The following is an 18,736-nucleotide window of genomic DNA, read 5'->3' on the forward strand; positions in this document are numbered from 1 at the left end:
GACCAAGAGATAATTGCAGATTTCTTCCTCCTCCCTCTTGATGATCATGAGGCCATACTTAGAATTAAATGGTTGACAACATTAGGTGATATTTCTTGGAATTTTATGCAAATAATTATGAAATTTTACAGTAAGGAGAAACAGGTGATACTGAATGGGAAACATGGGGGTGACTTAACGACGATTTGCATACAACAAATGGAGAAGGTTTTGCATAAAGCATGCAACAGATTTTTGATACAACTTGAGCGGCAAACTAAGGGAGAGCCAATACAATTTGAAGATCCAAACCTACTTCATTTGCTTGCTGAATTTTCATATATATTTGACGAATCGTACAACCTACCTCTTACCCGTCAACATGATCATTATATAATGATTCTTTCAGGCAAACCTCCAGCAAATACTCGGCCATATCAATATCTACATCTCCAGAAGGATGAAATAGAAAGGATTGTAAAAGAAATGCTCGAAACAAGAGTTCTTCGGCCAAGTTGCAACCTCTATTCTTCACCGGTGCTACTTGTACGCAAGAAGGACGAAACATGGCAAATATGCGTTGATTACCGAGCTCTCAATGGCATAACCATCAAGGACAAATACCTTATTCCAATAGCAGATGAATTGCTAGATGAAAGGGAGCACAAATCTTTACAAAGCTAGACCTTTGATCCGGGTATCATCAAATATGAGTGTGCGAAGAAGACATACCGAAAACCACCTTTTGAACACATAACAACCACTACGAATTTTTGCTTTCTTCAACAGAAGGTGGAATATCTTGGGCATATTATATAAGAGGAAGGTGTGATAGTAGACCCCTTTAAAATTGAAGCAATGTAAAACTGGCCTACCCCGAGGAACGTAAAACTGCTACATGGCTTTCTGAGTTTCACAGGCTACTATTGCAAGTTCGTGAAAAACTATCGAGAGATCAGTGCACCACTTACTTCGTTATTGAAAAAAGATATCTTCCAATGGTCGGACAGAGCCTCCGCTGCCTTCGACAAACTTAAGGCAGCCATGACGACGACGCCGGTCCTAACACTACCAGATTTTAATCGACCCTTCATTATTGAGGCTGACGCATCTGGAGTCGGAATTAGAGCCATTCTCATGCAAGATGGTCGACCACTCATATACACTAGCAAGGCATTATCTCCCTCCCATCAAAATAAGTCAACATATGATAAGGAGATGCTCGCCATTGTGCGCGCAGCAACGAGGTGGAGACCCTACTTGATTGGCCGACGATTTCAAATTAAAACCGACCATAAAAGCCTCAAGTACTTTTTAGAGCGAAAGATATCATCCCCTGAGTAGCAAAAATGGGTAACAAAACTTCTTGGATTTGATTATGATATAACTTACAAAAAGGGGAAAGAGAATGTTCTTATAGATGCGCTTTCGCAACTACCCGAGCAAGTTGAAGTTTCAGCCGTTTCACTTTCGACCAGCGACTTTCTTAAGGATATTAAGATGGAATGACAGGAAGATTCAGAGACTAGTAAGATTATATAAAAAAAAAAAATTGGAGGAAGCACCAAGCCCCATGGCTCATTACAATTGGGACTCAAAAGAATTACACTATAAGGGATGCATTGTGCTTGTGACAAATTCTACTTGCATCTTCAAGAGCAGATTTTGGACAAAGTTATTCCATATGCAGGGTACTAAATTGAAAAGGAGTACGACATATCACCCACAAACCAACAGCCAGACGGAAGTTTTAAATAGGTGCTTGGAGACAGCCCAAAGCCACCCACCAAATATGACTACCCAAAGAAAACTCCAGACCCAGCCAAGTGCCATTATTGATCGACGGATCGTGACTCGACGACGAAGACCCACTAATGAAGTGCTAATAAAGTGGGTGAATCTACCAATAGAAGATGCCACTTGGGAGAACTATGACGACTTGAAGATCAAATTCTCAGAATTCACGAATCATCAGCCTCGAGGACAAGGCTGATTTGAAGAGGGCGAGTCTGTTAGGACTCTAGCTTGGAGAGTCCTAATTGAGAGGGACATTCATGTAAAACTATTAGGACTCTAGCTAGGAGAGTCCTAATTGAGAGGGGCATTCATGTAGGAGGTGTTTTCTTAAAGAAGAATTAGGAGTTGTAAGGGAATAGGAGTCTTGACTATGAGTCCTACTAGGAGTTGGTTAGAAGTAAGAGTCTTAAGTAGGAGTCCTATTAAGAGTTAGGGTTTAGAAGCCCTATAAATAGCCATGTATTCCTTCTCTTTTGATAGGCAATAGATGAATCTTTTCTGCAGCCTTTGAGCAGCAACTTGGAGGGAGGAACCCCTATAAAGTTCCAAGGAGGCCGATCCCCTAAAGAGATCAACCCCAAGTTTAGAATCTGCAAGGGTTCTAACAAGGACCCATTAGGGTTTGACATGGGACCTCTATAAATAGGAGGGATTCAGAGCCTCATAGGCTAGAGCCTTTGCTTGCCTCTCCTATTCTCCTCCCCCTCTCCACCTTAGATCAGGCCTGGAGTTTTGAGGAGCGTCGTCGCAACCCTGCTATGTGGATCACCACTAGAGAGGAGGATGCTTGACCTCCTTCACCCTCTCCTAAGGATTTGCAAGGAAACAGGGATATACGATCTCCCTAGGTAACATAATCTACTCTATATGCAGTTTTAAGTTTCACGGATTTTGCGCACCAATCTTCGCACGACGATGAACATCTCTTTGGGAATCGGGGATTTTATTTTCTTGTTCTTCCGCTGCACATGTGATGTCGCCCCCAAGATTTCCCAACAGCAACCAGGTCCACAAAGAGGGCTGCCCGATAGTTCGGTGCACGGAAATAGATCAGGTCTAGAGCAGCAGTTCAATGACGGAGCGCTGGCAGAGGTGGAAGGTGGGAGGTGAGAGGTGGGTGACTGAGGTGGCTTGAGTTCGTGCATGCAGCAGCGATCTACTCGGTGCTGTGCATGGCGCAGCTGTACGTATACGTAGAGGAGAGCGCCGAACCACCCAGCATGCAGACTATTGAGAGCACAGGCGTCCCCTTCGATCTCCTTAAGTCTGCAGACTATTGTGGCAAATCAGCAAAGACTGCCTCTATAAGAAAGATGAGGACTGGCCGCAGAGTCTTGCTTGGGAATATGGTTGCATCAGCGGTGGTCGCTGGTCGGAGGCAGAGGTTGCACCTCTCTTCTTACTGCTTTGATACCATGATAAAGTGATAGAATAAAGAGTGAAATTATAAAGGTAAAGAGAAAGCATATCTTAATTAGTGTTATATAATGTCTATTTATATATAGTGAAAGAGAGGATTTTCTCAACTGAGCAACGAGATTTTCTCATGCAGTTGAGGAAATCTCATCTGCTATGCAATTGAGGAAATCTCTCTATTATCACCAAGCATTAGCAGCCCTACACCTTGTCTCATCCTTAGTAGTGCCCTCCGGGCCTTTGTGAGCCTCTGTTTGGTTCCCTTTGCTCACAAGTGAGCTAGCTTTAGTGTTAGAGACCCAGGCCTCAACAACCCTATGCCACCGCCTTGACCTCAGCAGTGCCCTCCAGGATTTTAGGAGCCTCTGCTCAACTTCCTTTGCTCATAGGTGAGCCAACTCCAATGATAGGGACCTAGGCCTCAATGGCCCAATGCCCCCACCTCGTTCTTAACGGCACCCTCCGGGCCTCCGCGAGCCTATCCTCGACCTCCTTTACTCAACCTCAATAGCCCTACACCTCTACCTTGACCTCAACAATACCCTCCGGGCCTCCACGAGCCTATGCTCGGCCTCCTTTACTCACAAGTGAGCCAAACCTAAGCCCTAGTGGCCTTGCACTCTTGCCTCATCCTCAGCAAAGCCCCCTTGAGTCTTTGCTCGGTCTCCTTTGCTCACATGTGAGCCAGACCCAGGCTTCAGCGGCCTTGTGCCCTTGTCTCATCCTCAGTAGTGCCCCCTCGAGCCTCTACTCGGCCTCCTTTGCTTACAAGTGAGCTAGACCTAGGCTTGAATGGCCTTTGCCTCGTCCTCGGCAGCCCCCCCTCGAGCCTTTGCTCGGCCTCTTTGCTCATAGATGAGCCAACACCAGCTCTAGGAGTAGCTTAGTGGCCCAAACCTCAGCAGCCCTGCATCTCAGCATCCAGCATTAGTAAAATGCCATGGCAGAAGCTGCTAAGGCAGATCCATCCTCCAACCTTTGGTGGCCAAATTCATACCTACCATGGAAGCTATGCCTCCAATCACTGCATGCCAATAGAACCTAAAGAGGAGCACAACCCCCTAAGCACACCATGCATTAAGGCAGTAGAAAAATCCCCTTGTAAATGAGCACCATAGGCAATAGAAATCCTAAGGGCAAGATAGCACATCACATCCTATGCAAAGTGCCTTAGCAGCAACAAATACCATCCGTTGCAGCATCACCTACCACCACTAGACAAGTATCATGGTTGATCCAACCTCCCACTACAGCGATTGAGCCAAGTGTCTCCCTCCAAAAGTAGTAGGAGAGGCAAGCCCAAAAGAAGATACTCCCGCCATGGTGGTTGAGCCAAGTGCCTACCTTTAAAAGCAATAGGAGGGGTAGGCCCAAAAGAAGATACTCTTGCTATGGTGGTCGAGCCAAGTGCTTGCCTTCGAAAGTAGTAGGAGGGGTAGGCCCAACAGAAGATACTCCCAATATTATAGCCCGGCACTCTTTAGCTGCTACAGTGGCCTGATGCTCTTTACCTGCCATGATGGCCTAATACTCTTTAGCCACTATGGTGGCCTGATACTCTTTAGCTGCCACAACGACCTAATACTCTTTAGCTACTACGGTGGCCTGATACTCTTTAGCTGCTACAGTGGCCTGATGCTCTTTACCTGCCATGATGGCCTAATACTCTTTAGCCACTATGGTGGCCTGATACTCTTTAGCCGCCACAACGACCTAATACTCTTTAGCTACTACGGTAGCCTGATACTCTTTTCCTCTTATGATGGATGTACACTCGAGGCCTGCACCTTAATCAAGCAAATCCCTCTACGATGGACCTGCTCCCCACTCGTGCACCTCAGCAAAAAGACCTACTAAAGCGGACGAGTGCCCGAGTCGTGCACCTTGGTCGAGCAAAGCTGGCTAAGGCGAACCTACTTTTGAGTCATGCACCTCGGTTAGAAGACCTTAGTCATGCACCTTGGCCGAGCAAAGCTCGCTAAGGCAGACCTGCTCTCAAGTCATGCACCTCGGCCGAGCAAACCCGCTCTCGAGTCATGCACCTCAGCCAGAAGACCCACTCAAAAGTAATCGAGCTAGATCGCATAACAAGTCTATCCTCTTGCTCAAAAGCGGACGAGTCGAATCCCATAACAGGTCGATCTTCTCACTTAAAAGTGGTCGAGCTGAACATCATGATAGGTCCATCCTCTTGCTAAAAAGCGGCCGAGCTAAACCCCACAGTACTGAATCCTAGATTTTGATGATGAAATCAATTAATGAGTTTATGATCTAATCAGTGTTTAAGAAAAGTGATGTAGGACTAACTTCAATCATGAAAAAGCAAATCGATTGAAGTAGAAAGAATCAGATGTTGGCCCAAAGTCAGAGATCGGGCATCGGGCCAGAAGAATCAAGTACTGTGCCAAGATCAGATGTTGCAAGAGTCAACATGCCGATAGATTGGGAAATATACTGAAGGTTCAAACAATACGCCAGAAGTTTAGACGAAGTGTCGGATGAACCAATGACTTGCCAGATAATATAGGATTCATAATTATAATGAGTTGTATCTTGATTGAAGTAGTTTAGGTCTTAATTGAGTTAGTTTTAGGTGTAACCATGCTAACTCAATTAAGGGCTCATTAGGCTTGAATCAGGGCTGAGTTGGGACTATTGGAAGGCTCATTTAGTGATCCACAATTGGGTCAGGTGATAGGACTACTAGACTAAGTGGTGGAACCACCTATGAGCTAGAACATATAAAGTATACGTTTTCTAAAAGACTCGACGGTGGTACTGCTAGTGTCAAGCGGTGATACCACCTAGACTGGCAGTGGTAATGCTAGTACATAGTCTTCTAGGCTATCAAGTGATAGTACCTCCCAAACTGGGTGGTGGTACCATTAGTGCTCAATACTATAGGTAGTGGTACCACCTAGCATTGGTGGTAGTACCGCCAATATCTTAAAAACTTAGGGATAAGACTTTTTTACTCTATTTTTGAAGTCATTTGTGCCTATAAATACCTTACTCATTCTTGCTTAAGATAGCAAGAAAAGAGCTCAAAAAACTTATGATTCTAAGTGTGCAATCTCTATTGAAAGAGTCGAGTCCTTCCGCCTCAAATCCTCTAAGTCATACTAAGGGAGTTGTGAGGACTACTTATAAAAAGAGTTATAAAGGTTCTCTCCTAAACCTGTGAAAAGAAGAAAAGAGTTATAACAAGAGTGGTTGATCTTCATCCATTAAAAGAAGATAGTTAGTGAAAGCTGGTGGCCTCGACAAAAAGAGGAATCGGGAGTGGCCATAGGTTATGATGATCGAACCAAAATTTAGTATGCATTTCCTTTTATACTCATCGTTGCTATTACTTTATGATTTAATTACTTATTATTCTTACTCATACTCTAAATTAAGTACACTTTTGATATTGATTTTCATCAAACAAAATTTTTTAAATCGGAACTTTTCGAAAGCACTAATTCACCCCCCCCCCCCCCTTAGTATCGTTATTGTCCGAACAATTGGTATCAGAGCCAAGTTCTCTTGGATGATTTAACACCCAAGAGAGATTAAATGACTTTGTCAGCAATCAAGAGGGTCATTTTATAACTCGTCCTTTTATGTTCAATAGGATAGATTACATGTATTGGAAAACATGAATAAGGATTTTTTTGATTTCTATGGACTTTGATTTATGGAATAATATCAAATGTGATTTTCAAATATCCTCTAGACTAATGAAAGAATGGAATGATATAAAAAAAATTGTTTTATTTAAATGCTAAAACTGTGAATGCTTTATTTTATGCTTTAGATAAAAATGAGTTTAATCATGTTTCTATATATGAAACTGCACATGATATTTGACATACAGTTGAAGTTACACATGAAAGCACAAGTATTGTTAAAGAATCTAAGATTAATCTCTTGGTGCATAGCTATAAATTATTTAGAATGAAGTTAAGCAAAATCATTGGTGACATGTACACCAATTTTATGGATGTTGTTAATGGTTTGAAAAATCTTGGTAAAAGTTATACTAATCTTAAACTTGTTAATAAGATTATACGATCTCTTCCAAAAAAATTGGGATAAAAAAGTAACTACTATTAAAGAAGGAAAGAACTTGAACTATTTTCTTCTTGAAGAACTCATATGATCATTAATGACCTATAAAAGGACTTGCAAGGCACATGATGAACATGAAATAACTTTCTAAAGCATAGGAATGATATAACACTTAGAACAAAAGAAGACCACTCGAGCGAAAGCTCAAGTGATGATGATGACTTGGCACTCCTCACAAGAAAATTTAGAAAATTCATAAAAAAGAATAAAACAAATCTTATAAAATCAGACACTAAGAACAAAAATGAACTAAAAAAGGACACAATCATCTGCTATGAATGCAAGAAGCCAAGGCATATAAAAAATGAATATCTATAATTGAAGAAGAAGATACTAGCACAGAAGAAGAAGATACTAGCACAGAAGAAGAAGAAAGCACTCAAGGCGACTTGGGATGAATTAAGTCAATCAGAAGATGAGGAATAAATCAATGAAGATAAGGTGACGAGCTTTGCTTTGATAGCCCTCAACGACAAGATACCTGACTTAACCGAAACCTATTTATCTTATGATAAATTACTTAATGTTTTTAATAGTTTATATGATGATTTTAAATTAGTTGGTAAGAAATATAAATTGCTAAAAAGGATCATGCTTCTCTCTCTAGTCAATTTAAAAAATTAAAAAATAAGCATGATAATTACATGTTAACCTCTTGTATTCAATGTGAAGAGTTAGACTCAATCAAAAAAGAAAATGTGGTATTATAACAAATGTTAGAAAAAATTAAAATTTGAAATAAATCATTAAATATGATCCTTGCTAACAAAGGTCATATACATAGAAGAGAAGGAATCGACTTTGTGAGTAGTAACACTTAAGAAAAGCTGACTATATTTGTTAAAGGACCCACATTATATGTTTTTCATAAAATTAAATATAAATTTTGTGGTAGATAAAGTCATTATGCCTATAAATGTTCACTTAAAAAATATAGATCATATAAATTAGTTTGAATTCTTAAATAAACCATAAATAACTTAATACCAATTGTCAAGATAGATAGATCTATTCATGAGGGACTCAAATTTAAATGAGTACCTAAAGCAAACCCTTATTTTTTGTAGATTTGTCTACAATCAAAAGCTAGGAGCAAGAGATGATATCTTGATAGTAGATAGTTAAGGTACATGACCGGAGATCCAACACATTTCTCTAAGCTCACTAGCCAAAATAAAGAATATGTCACATTCGGAGATAATAACAAAAGAAAAATTATTAGAAAGGAAAATATTGGTAATAAATCAAATCTCTTGATTTAAGATATTTTATTAGTAGATGGTTTAAAACATAACTTACTAAGCATTAGTCAATTATGTGATAAGAGTTATAACATTATATTCGAATCTAATTCTTGTAATATAAAGATACCACATAAAAATAGATCTATGATTACCTTAAGGACTAATAATGTGTACACTATTGATCTTGATGATTTTTGTGATGAAACTTGCTTTTCGATTTTAAATGATGATGTATAGCTTTGGCATAGGAGATTAGGTCACGTAAGTACGAAATTAATTTCATAAATTATAACTAAAGAACTTGTAAAAGGTATACCTAGAATTAAATTTATCCAATATAAAGTTTATGATACATGTCAACTAGGTAAATAAATAAAGAGTAACTTTAAATATAAAAATCAAGTAAATACCTCTAGACCACTACAATTAATTCATATGGATTTATTTGGATCGATTTATATCACAAGTCTAAGAGGCAGTAAATATGCTTTTATAATTGTTGATGATTATAGTAGATATACTTGGACATACTTCTTGACACATAAAACTAATTATTTTAAATATTTTTTAAAGTTTTACAAAAAAGTTCAAAATGAAAAAGATTTTATGATTTCCTCTATTCATAGTGATCATGATGGTGAATTTAAAAATCATGATTTTTAAGATTTTTATGATTTAAATGTGTATAATCATAATTTATCTACTCTAAGAAATTCATAATAAAATAGAGTTGTTGAGAGAAAAAAAATAGGAGTTTACTAGAGATGGCAAAAACCATGCTTAATGAACATAGCCTACCCAAATATTTTTAGATCGAAGCCATTAATACAATATGCTATGTCATGAACAGGGTTCTCATAAGGTCATTACTATCTAAAACTCCTTATGAATTGTGAAATAATAAAAGACCCAACATTTCATATTTTAAAATTTTTGGTTATAAATATTTTATTTTAAATGAAAAGGATGTCTTAGGAAAATTTGTTATAAAATTCGATGAAGGCATTTTCTTAGATATTCCTTTATTTCTAAATAAAAGAATCTTAGTTATCAAGGAATCTATCCATGTTATTTTTAATGAGTATTTATAATTAAAAAATATATAATTTTGATGATAATTTTGTTAGGATCAAAATCGATACTAAGGAGGGGGAGGACTTTTGGTTAAAAACGTCAGTTGAAAATTTTTTGTTTAATAAAGTCTATAACGAAAATACATTTAAACTTAAAAATAATCATAAGAGTGCAAGCAAAAGTAGTAGACAGTTAAATAATAAAGTGTTGGGTCCAGCCATATGGGCTTGGACTAATGATTTGCACGGTAAGCCCAAATCTAATTTATAAAAAAAAAAAGGAAAAGATAAAAAGAAAAACAAGCATGTACAGTGAGGGCAACCAACAAGTAAGCATGCGTGCAGCGAGCGGTGGCGACGCACCGGGAGAGAAAAGAACAGAGAGGAGAGAAAAAAAAAAAGGATTTTGAGTTTTTTGATTGACGCTCAAGGGTCAAACTTTGTCAGTTTTGACCCAAATTATATGTGGAGAATCCTTACAACAAGCTCTACAATCCTAACGGTGCTGATCTATAGTTTACCCACTTTGAGGTGCTTTTCTACTATATTCACTTTGTGAGATTTAGAATTTCTTTTTGATGAGATTCATCATATGTGATATGTGATGATAATATGCTATTCTTGAGCTAAGATCTATGTTCTTGATGTTATTGTAATCATCTGGTTATTCGAGAGAAGATTTACTATAAATTTGTTATCATTATTGATGATAGTAGAAGTTTAAGATAGACTACTGTCCCATGGTTTTTCTCGCATTGGATGTTCCACATTAAAAATTTGGTTTCACTATGTGATTGATTTATTGCTCTATTGTTTATGTTGCTCTAGTTAATATTTTCATTTTGATATCAAGTTGATATTTTGATAAGAAACCCATTTTGATACACAAATAGGAAAAATAATTATTCCCAACAAGTGGCATTAGAGCTTCAGGTTGTTTGGTGCTAGTTTTTTTTTATGTGATTGAAATGGAAGAATCAGATGACATGATTAAATTGAACTCATCAAATTATTTCACTTGGAGGCATACGATGGAAGATCTGCTTTATTGCAAAGATTTATATAAGCCAATCAAAGTTAAAGATAAATCTTCTATTATGGATGATGAAGAATGAAAAATTTAACATAGAAAAGCTATTGCCTATATTAGAAGATGGATGGATATAAATTTGCATGAGCATATTTCTAATGAAACCAGAGCTGATGTTGTTTGGAAAAGATTAGAAAACCTCTTTGCAAAAAAGATAGTGGGAAATAGAATTTCTCTCCTCAAAAGACTTGTAAATTTGAAGTATAAAGATGATAGTAACATTGTTGAGCACATAAGCCTATTTCAGAGTCTTACAAATAAGTTGGTTGCTATAAAAATTAATATAGATGATGAGATTCAAGGATTATTACTTCTCAACTCTTTACCAGAGAGTTGGAAAACATATTTGGTGACAATTTGTAACTCCACGCCAGAGAGGACTCTAACTATAGATATGCTAAATGAAGATACCAAAAGGAAAGAACAAAGTAAATCTTCTTTTGATGCATTTGTTACTAAAAAATAAGAAAGACGTGGAAGAAGTCATAGTAGAAATCTACATGGTTATAGAGGAAGATCCAAGTCTGGAAGAGATATCAAATTTTGTCACTGTAATAGGCCAAGTCACATGAAGAAAGAGTGTAGGTTTTGGAAGCGAGAACATAATAAAAAGAAGAAAAATGAGAAAGAGGCCCTCGATGGGGAGGCTATTCATGAACCTACTATGGTAGCGAACATTCTGAAGGAATTCACAGATATTATGCCACCTGAGTTGCTAGAAACTCTGCCACCATGTAGAGGTGTGGATCATTATATTGATCTAGAGCCGGGAGTGAAGCCTCTAGTGAGACCATCCTACCGTATGTCCCCTCTAAAGTTGGTAGAACTTAGAAAATACTTAGATGAACTACTAAGCGATGGTCTCATCCGTAGTTCTAAAGTACCATTCGGAGCTCCAATTCTGTTCTAAAAGAAACAAGATGGGATCTTTTGACTATGTGTCGATTATCGAGCCCTTAACAAGGTGATGGTGAAGAATAAGTATCCCATCCTGCTCATTGCGGACTTATTCGACTAATTGGGAAAAAGCAAAGTATTTCTCTAAACTCGACCTCCGGTCGGGGTACTAGCAGGTGTGCATTGCTGAAGGTGATGAAGCGAAGACTACTTGCATGACCAGGTATAGAGTGTTTGAGTTCTTGGTAATGTCTTTCGGCTTAACTAATGCTCCGGCCACATTTTGCACTCTTATGAACCAACTATTTAAGGAGTATTTGGATAAGTTTGTGGTCATCTACTTGGATAATATCGTTATCTATAGCCAAATGCTCAAGGAGCATGTTGAGCACCTTCGTATAATTTTTAAGGTTCTCAGGGAAAATACTTTGTTCATGAAAAGGGAGAAGTGCTACTTTGCTCAAACGAAGATCTTATTCTTGGGGCATCGAATCAGTGATGGTTTCATTTGGATGGACAAATCAAGGTGCAAGCTATTATGGAATGGTGAACTCCAAAGAAGGTGCCGAAGCTGAGATCCTTCCTTGGTTTCATTAACTTCTATCGATGCTTCATAGTTGAGTATTCGAAGCATGTAACTCCATTGACAGAGTTGCTGAAGAAGGAGCATCGTTGGAGATGGTCTGATAAATGTATAGCTACATTCAAAGATCTAATGGTTGCTATGTTGGAAGAACTAGTGCTCAAATTGTTGGACTATGGGGAGCCCTTCAAAGTCCATACAAATGCCTCAGATTTTACTATTGGGGGAGTACTCATGTAGGGGAGTCACCTAGTGGCCTACGAAAGCCATAAGCTCAACGAGACTGAGTGATAGTATCCGGTGCATGAGAAGGAGATGACAGTGGTGGTCCATTGTTTACGAGTTTGGCGGCACTACCTTCTCGGATCACGATTTGTGTTGGGGACAAACAACATTGCTTTGAGTTACTTCTAAACTCAAAAGAAACTCTCCTCAAAGCAAGCACGATGGCAGGACTTCCTGGCCTAATTTGATATGATAATAGAGTACAAGCTCGGAAGAGCAAATGTCGTGGCTGATGCGCTGAGTGTTAAGATTGAGTCGACACTAAGAGAGGGGAGGGGGGGGGGGGGGGGGGGGGGGGGCAGGGGGCGTGGTGAATTAGTGCTTTTGTTAAAAATGCATCGGTTTTGAAAATCTTCATTTTGATAAAAATCAATATCAGAAAGATGAGTTGAACTTGAAAGCTCGTTCGTAAGAGTAGTGAAAGTAGTAAACAAGTAAGGCAGTTTGCAGTAAAGGTAATAGTAAGTGTAGAAATGCAAACCGAGTTTTATAGTGGTTCGGTTATCGTGACCTATATCTACTCCGTCGAGGCCACTGTTTACGAGTTTGGCGGCACTACCTTCTCGGATCACGATTTGTGTTGGGGATATACAACATCGCTTTGAGTTACTTCTAAACTCAAAAGAAACTCTCATCAAAGCAAGCACGATGGCAGGACTTCCTGGCCTAATTTGATATGACAATAGAGTACAAGCTCGGAAGAGTAAATGTCGTGGTTGATGCGTTGAGTGTTAAGATTGAGTCGACACTAAGAGAGGGGAGGGGGGGGCGGGGCAGGGGGCGTGGTGAATTAGTGCTTTCGTTAAAAATGCATCGGTTTTGAAATCTTCATTTTGATAAAAATCGATATCAGAAAGATGAGTTTAACTTGAAAGCTCGTTCGTAAGAATAGTGAAAGTAGTAAGCAAGTAAGGTAGTTTGCAGTAAAGGTAATAGTAAGTGTAGAAATGCAAACCGAGTTTTATAGTGGTTCGGTTATCGTGACCTATATCCACTCCTGATTCCTCTTCCGTCGAGGCCACCAGCATCAACTAACGATCTTCTTTTAATGGGCGAAGATCAACTACCGTTACAACTCGATTCTCCTTTTGACTGGTTCAAGAGAGAACCTTTACACCCCCGCTACCTCTTCTCTTAAACTTCACCAACACTTAGAGCTTAAGAGGAGTTCTCACAAGATTACAATAGCATTTTTTTTCTTTTTCCTCTCAGTTCTTGTATAATCTGAGCAGAGATAAGAGGAGTATTTAGAGGCCCCAAATGGATTCAAACTTAGAGCTTAAAAGTGTCTCATCTCTGATTTTCAAGGTACTGGTGGTACTATCACTTGTATTGGGTGGTACTACTGCCTACAACACTGACACTGGATGGTACCATCGCCTAGACTGGCGGTACCACCACCTGAGACTGGGTGGTACCATTGCTCAATCTGATGGTACTACCGCTTGATAGACTTGAAGACTATATCTCGAAGATTAAGCCTCTAGCGGTGCCACCGCCTGACCCAACATTTGGGTCATTGAATGAGCCTTTCTCTTGGTCTAAAATAGCTCCAATTCGGGCCTAGTTGGCCCCTAATTGAGTTGGTCTAATTATATTCTAAACCAACCTAATTACAACTAAAACTACTTTGATCTAGAAAAATTATTACAAGCAATACTAAGTTGTCCAACATGTCATTGGTTCATCCAACACTTCATCCGACCCTTCGGCGCATCCTCCTTTCCTTCGGCATATTGCCCAATCGACATGTTGCCTTTTCGCAACATCCGATCTCCTTGGCACAATATCCGATCTTTTTGGCCCAATGCCCGAACTTATGGCACGAAGCCTTCTACCGACACGTTGACCATTCCTCCGGTCTAATGTCTAATTTTCTAATATATTCAATTTCGGCCCAACTTCTTATTCTTCTTGCTTTAATCAATTTGTCTCTCCTGTTCAAAGCTAGTCCCATGTCAGTCAAAATGCAGATTAGATTATAATATTATCAATTGGTTTCATTATCAAAATATAAGATTAAATAATCTCTCCATTTTGATGATGACAACCAATTGATGATGGAGTTAACTTTAACTCCCCCTATCAATATACATAATTGAGATGAACCTTGAATTCAAATTGAATTTAAGTCAAAGCAAATTTAATCATGAATATTTCATCATTGCATACATTATTATCATAAGTTGAAGTATTGCATGCATAATACCAAATTATCATGTATATTTTCAAAACATCATCTTATGTATGATCGTCATCATAATTTCTCCCCCTTTGTCATCAACAAAAAAGAGTGGTGCAACAAGCAAGTTTTTGAGATATAATTTCAAATCATTATATTATAAACATAATCTTAAGTTTTTGAAACATCATCATGCAAGCTAGTAATTTTCTTTTGAGATGTGCACACTAGCAATTCTTTCTCCCCCTTTGTCATTGGCAAAAAGAAGAAGTGCAACTAGCAAGTTTTTAGATATGCAAGCTAGTAAGATTTTCATATATGAAAGTTAGCAAAATTTTACATCTTTTCAGATGTAAAAGATAGCCTATTTTTACATCTTCTTGGAATATGTAAATTAGCAAACATTACTTCTCTTGAATTTTGCAAGATAGCACTTCTTGTTTCTCTTTTGATATGAGCAAGCTAGCAAGTTTTGCTTCCCCTTTGTCATTGTCAAATAGAAGGAAAGAATACAATGTTATAATTCTTTTCTCTTAACATCAATTTTTAAATTATGACAAAGATAAATAACAATGATAGATTTACATCAATATTTCAATCATAAAAAATAAAAGATATACCAAAAGACGATGCATCATTTTTGATAATTTTTTTTTTGTAAATAGAAGGAATGATAAGAAACAATCTTGATTTAAAAAGAACACTCAAGTCATAAAAATCAAGAAATCAAGATCATGATCTGAAAAATGTATAAGAAGAGTTTATGCATTTAGTAGATTTAAGTTTATCATTGAACCTAGAACTTTTTTTTATTCTCTTTTGCAATGTGCAAGCTAACAATTTTCTTTCTTTTTTTTTTACAAAAATGATTCAATCATATCATGAGATATATAAATCATAAATATAAGAAAATTATACATATTAAACTTCAAATTATAAACATCAAGAAGTCTAGCGATGTATCATGGTTAATTTGAATGCATCCCCCCTTTTTAGTGAATACCAAGAAGAATCGTAGGAGGATAATTTATGAAAATTATTGATTCAAAATAAAACTTTCAAGTTGTAATCAAATATCAAAAAATCAAGAGAAAAGTTATGATTCATTTAAATAAATATTCTCTTTAATAAAATTCAAGAGTCATGAGAATAAAGAGTAGGGGATCTTAATTCATATAAAGAAAATCTCAAGTTATAATTTCGAGAATTCAAGATCATAATTTCAATAAAGCTTCTCTTTGATACATAACAAATAGAATCATAGGAGAACGGTTAGGATCAAGAGCACTAAGAGGGGGGGGGGTGAATTAGTGTAGCGGAAATCTTTCGACGATAAGAAAACGTTCGAACGATAGAACTGTTAGGATCAAGAGCACTAAGAGGGGGGGGGGGGTGAATTAGTGTAGCGGAAATCTTTCGACGATAAGAAAATGTTCGAACGATAAAAATAATTTCGGTGTGAAAGCCGATTCTAAGATTACTTTAACTTAAGATCAAGTGAGATGACGTTAAAGTAAATCTATGAAGGCAGTTTGCAGTTATGATGAAAACCAGAATATAAGCGCAAACTGAAATACGACGTTCGTGCGAAGAAACTGATTTACGTCTAAATGCTGATTTGTAAATCACTTGATTAGGCGAGATGCAAGTTAAGCAAGGATATAAAGGCAGTTTGCAGTTAAGATAGAAATCAAAACGTAAACGCAAACTGAAATATAATGATCGTACGAGAAAACAGATTTACGTCTAAACGCTGATTCGGAAAGTGCAAAGCTTGAAACCCGATCGTATATGCGCAGAAAGCAGTAAGCTTTAGAGGAGGTTTGCAGTAAAGATAATATGCTCAAAGTAAATGCAAACCGAGATTTAGAGTGGTTGGGTCAATCTTGACCTACTCCACTTTTGGCTTCCTCCACCGACAAGGTCACCGACGTCAACTAGAGGCCTTCCTTCAATAGGCGAAGGCCAACCACCCTTTTACAGTTTCACTCCTTTTGACGGGCTTAGGAGACAACACTTACAGAATTTTTTCTCCTCTCTTTACAGCTCAGAACTTGGAAGAAAAGAGGGAGAAGAACTTTTGGCCTTTACAACAATTTTGAGCTCTAAAAATCACAGAATAAGATCAGGATTTCGTTGTTAGTTCTTGTTCTTTCAGTGCTGAATGGGTGGGGTATTTATAGGCCCCAACCCAGTTCAAATTTGGAGCTCAAAACTGTCAATTCCCAGAATTCCGGGATCAGGCGGTTGCACCTCCTGACTGGAGCGGTTGCACCGCTTGGTAGAGCTATAAGACTGAGCCTCTAGGCGGTGCTACCTCCTGTCAGGGGCGGTTGCACCTCCTGCCAGAGCTCGAAGACCGAGCTCAGGCAGTTGCACCTCCTAACTGAGGCGGTTGCACCACCTGGCAGAGCTCGAAGACTGAGCTCAGGCGGTGCCACCTCCTATCAGGGGAGGTTGCACCGCCCAATCTCGCTCAGAGACTGAGCCCCAAGCGGTGCCACCGTCTGGCTGGAGCGGTTGCACCTCCCAGTCTCGCTCGGAGACTGAGCCCAGGCGGTGCAACCTCCTGCCTTGGGCGGTTCAACCGCTTGGCAGAAATCAGGGTTCGAATGGGTTGATCCATTCGGCCCAATTTGGGTTTTTCAGGGGCCCAATTACCCCAAGATTAAGTTAATGGGATCACCTCCCATTTTCAACTTAATCATTGTGCTAACTACGATATTTCCTAAGACATTTACTACAACTTGTTCCAGTGCGTCAATCGCTTCTTCCGGCGAGCTTCCGGTGAACTTCCGTCGATCATCCGATGAACCCTCGGTGATGCTCCTACGGACTTCCGGAAAACTCCTGGACTTGCGACAATCCACTTGACGAGTTTCGACGAGCTTCTTTGGCAAGCTTATGGACTTCTCGAATTTGTTCCAGTAGAACCTCCGACGACTATCCGAACTTTCGTCAAACTCTCGAACTCCCAACGTGATCATTGTCTTGACTCCGGCGCAACTCCTGTTGCATATCTTATTTTCATCGTAGTTAATCCTGCACACTTAAAACAAAACTTCGATCGAGACAATTAATCCTAAGTAATTAACCAAGTTGTCCGGTATGTCATTGGTCCCTCGACGCTTCTTTTGATTCTTCGGCGCATCGTCCTCTCCTGCAGCCTATTGCCCAATCGGTCAGTTGACTCCGTAACTCCGATATCCTTGGCACATTACCTGCTCTTCTTGGCCCGATGCTCGAGTCCATAGCCCGAAGCCTTCTATCGATACATCGACCGATCCATCGGCCCGACGTCCAATCTTCTGACATATTCCTCAAGCACAACATGATTTTCCTACTTTAATTGTCTCATCCTGATCGAAGCATCCTGCGTCACTCAAAACGCAGATTAAATCATAAACATATATCAAGTGGTTTCATCATCAAAATACGAGATTCAACAATCTCCCCCTTTTTTATGATGACAACTACTTGATGACGGAGTTAACCTTAACTCCCGGAGTTTAAACAAACTCCCCATATCAATATGCCATATTGATAGAAACTCTTGGATTCAAAAGTCCAAGCAACATGTCATCATAAACTTATGCATAACATGTCATGTCATCAACATACTTCTCCCCCTTTGTCATCAACAAAAAGGAGAAGTATCACAATCAAGTGTTTGTGATATTGGTTCATCTCATTGCATGAAAAACATAATATCAAGTTTTATCATCATACAAGTTTGCTATTATCAAATATCAACATGTAAAATTGCGATGTAAGCTTTTGATATCATAACGCAAGCATTTCAAGTGTTTATCAATTATAGCATTTCATCACATGGTAAGATATCAACGCGTAAAATTACGATACAAGTTCTTGATATCTTAACGCATGATGCAAACATGGCATAATGCAAGTTTGGCAATCATAGCATCAATTCATATATCTCTTGATGATGCAAGCATTGCAAATATGGCAATCATATCAATTCATATATCTCTTGATGATGCAAGCATAGCATCAGTGTTCATAGCATCAATTCATATATTTCTCCCCCTTTGTCATCAACAAAACGGAGAACGA

The sequence above is a fragment of the Musa acuminata genome, chromosome BXJ2-10 (assembly GCF_036884655.1).
Source record: "Musa acuminata AAA Group cultivar baxijiao chromosome BXJ2-10, Cavendish_Baxijiao_AAA, whole genome shotgun sequence".
Taxonomy (NCBI): domain Eukaryota; kingdom Viridiplantae; phylum Streptophyta; class Magnoliopsida; order Zingiberales; family Musaceae; genus Musa; species Musa acuminata.